Source organism: Pteropus alecto, unplaced genomic scaffold, assembly GCF_000325575.1.
Source record: "Pteropus alecto unplaced genomic scaffold, ASM32557v1 scaffold246, whole genome shotgun sequence".
Lineage (NCBI taxonomy): Eukaryota > Metazoa > Chordata > Mammalia > Chiroptera > Pteropodidae > Pteropus > Pteropus alecto.
Genome location: NW_006437742.1, coordinates 901,078 through 903,575, shown reverse-complemented (window position 1 = coordinate 903,575; position 2,498 = coordinate 901,078). Strand labels below are relative to the sequence as shown.

General features: G+C 38.0%; 1 protein-coding gene across 1 annotated transcript in view; it reads left to right on the top strand.

The window, feature by feature from the left end:
• MID2 (midline 2) overlaps positions 1-2,498 on the top strand; it is an 87,937-nt gene that overhangs the window by 63,018 nt on the left and 22,421 nt on the right. The gene's annotated exons all lie outside the window — the stretch shown is intronic.

Here is a 2,498-nt window from a genome sequence, read left to right as displayed (position 1 = left end):
CAGATTAAAAGACACACACAGACTAAAAGGAAGGGGATGGAAAAAGATATCGCCTTGATAAATCTAGAAGGTATTTAAGTTAGACAGAGAAAGATAAACGCTATATGATTTCACATATACGTGGAATCTAAGGAATAAAAAGAACAAATTAATCAAAAACAGACTCACAAATATAGTAGAAAATTTGGTGTCAGTCAGAGTGGAGTGGGGTTTGCGGGCCTGGGAGCATGGGGTGAAGGGTTAAAGAAGTACAAGTTATTGGCTGATGGATGGTCATGGGGATTGGGAGCATAGCAGAGGGAATGCAGTTAGCATTAATACGTTGGCTAGGTGGAGGGTCAGGGGAGGGAGGGAGCAATTTGGGGGATCATTTTATGAACTACATATATGTCTAACCAATGTACTGTATACTTTAAACTAATTAAAATAAATTTTAAAAAAGATAGGTGGTGAAAAACAGATAACAATTGTTAGAAACTGAAAACAGGGATTTTGTTATACTTGACTAGGGAAGAAGTATAGTGTGATGGTTAAAGGTGTAGACTCTAGGGTCAGACTCCCTGGGTCTAAATACCCATCTCTGCAACTTAGTAGGTGTGTTGCCTGAGCGAGTCACTTAATCTGTCTGTGCTCAGATTTCCTCATCTGTTAAATGGGGCTAATGGAACCTGCCTCATTGAGTTGTTTTGATGATTGAGAGATCAGCATACCTTGGTATCTGTAGGGGATTGGTTCTGGGACCCCTCATGAATACCAAAGTCTGGGGATGCTGAAGATCCTTATATAAAATGGCATAGTATTTGTATATAATACTACACACATCCTCTTGTATGCTTTAAATCATCTCTCGGTTACTTATAATATCTAATACAATGCAAATGCTATCTCAATTGTTGTTATACTGTGCTGTTTAGGAAATGATGACATGAAAAATTATACATGTTCAGTACAGATGCAAACGTCATAAGACTAACTACATAGTACATGTCTGCAATAATGTAACTTTTTTTCAAATATTTTTCCATCCACGGTTGGTAGAACCTGCAGGTTCAAACCTGTGGCTAAGGAGGGCTGAATGTGTATGTAAACTGATTAGGGAAGTGCCTGGCATACAGTAAGTGTTATGTAAAGATTAGTCCAAGGGCTAAATTGCAAGAAACAGGACAGTAAGCAATTGTGTACTACACCATCAGCAGCCTCAAAACAAAACTATAATTGGGAACTAAGTCTCCAGATACTCTCTCTAAGCACAGATCCAGGGAGCACTAGAAGAATCTCTTATTCTCACATGACAGGAAGTTCCCTGAGAGGGTGAGATTATCTGCCTTGGAAAGGTAGATCCAATTTAGGGAAAGGGCAAGAAGTCTGAGAAAAAAATTAGAACGGCCAGAGTGGGACTGTTTATTCACAATAAATGGAAACTCTTATTGCAGCCCCTTGGAAAGTGGAAATAAAACAAAATAAAGTTGAAATCTGGCAAATGTATTTTATTTCACTTAAGAAACAGAAAATTAACCAGCAGGTACCTTAGAGGATGAAAAGGAGGCATCAGAGTTCATGACGGGTATTTTGTTGGACCTGGAATATGTAAAGGAACTCTCTGAAGAGAGCTAGCAATTGCACATGCAGCCCTACTTTGCTAATGAAGAACATCTAGGCTCTTGAGTGTTTATGCTCTCAAGTAACCCATTGTCTGTTCCTCAGCCTTCTAGAGTTCTGCTCAAATGATCCTTGAATAGACCCTTGGAATGATTGTGCTTCCCTGTGTGACTTCTCTGTGTGCTGCTGAAATGGAACTGAACTTCGTTCACCCACCCAATGAGCCTAGGGGTTTCAGTAGATAGAACTTGGTTTGAATTCTGGTTTTACCACTTACAAGCTGTGTGGTCTTGAGCAAGTCACTAAAATTCTCTGACACTCAGTTCTCCATCTGTGAAATAGGAATTAAAATGGCTATATGTTATAAAGTGGTTATGATAATTACATGAAATAATTTATTATAAAATACTTGGTACATTAAGTGCTCAATAGATGTAAGCTGATTTTCCTTTCCTTTCCCTTTATATATGGGCAACTCAAAGATCCCCTGCTCTCACTTCAGCCTTTCTGGAGGCTTCATACCATCTAATGTCAGTAGTAGTATAGATGGGAAGAAGGAGTAATCAGTACATGGAAAAACAATGAAGAATGGTGACTTTTTTTTTTTTAACCCCACTCTGACGTTGCAGTAGAGATATTTCAGTGTAGTCAGCATCCCAAAATAGGAATGGTATTCAGATACTGGAAAGTCCAATGTGAGAAATATATACTAAGACATGATGACAACTATGTGAAAATATATCTATACATGCAAATATTTAATGTGAGGATATAGCGCACATTCATATATCTCAAAATTAGAAGGGAACGAAGAAAACTGAAAACATTTTTGTTATGATGGTAGAAATATGTTGCTGTAATGTTATCTTAATGTTATTGTGCCCATGAGGGGATCCTCT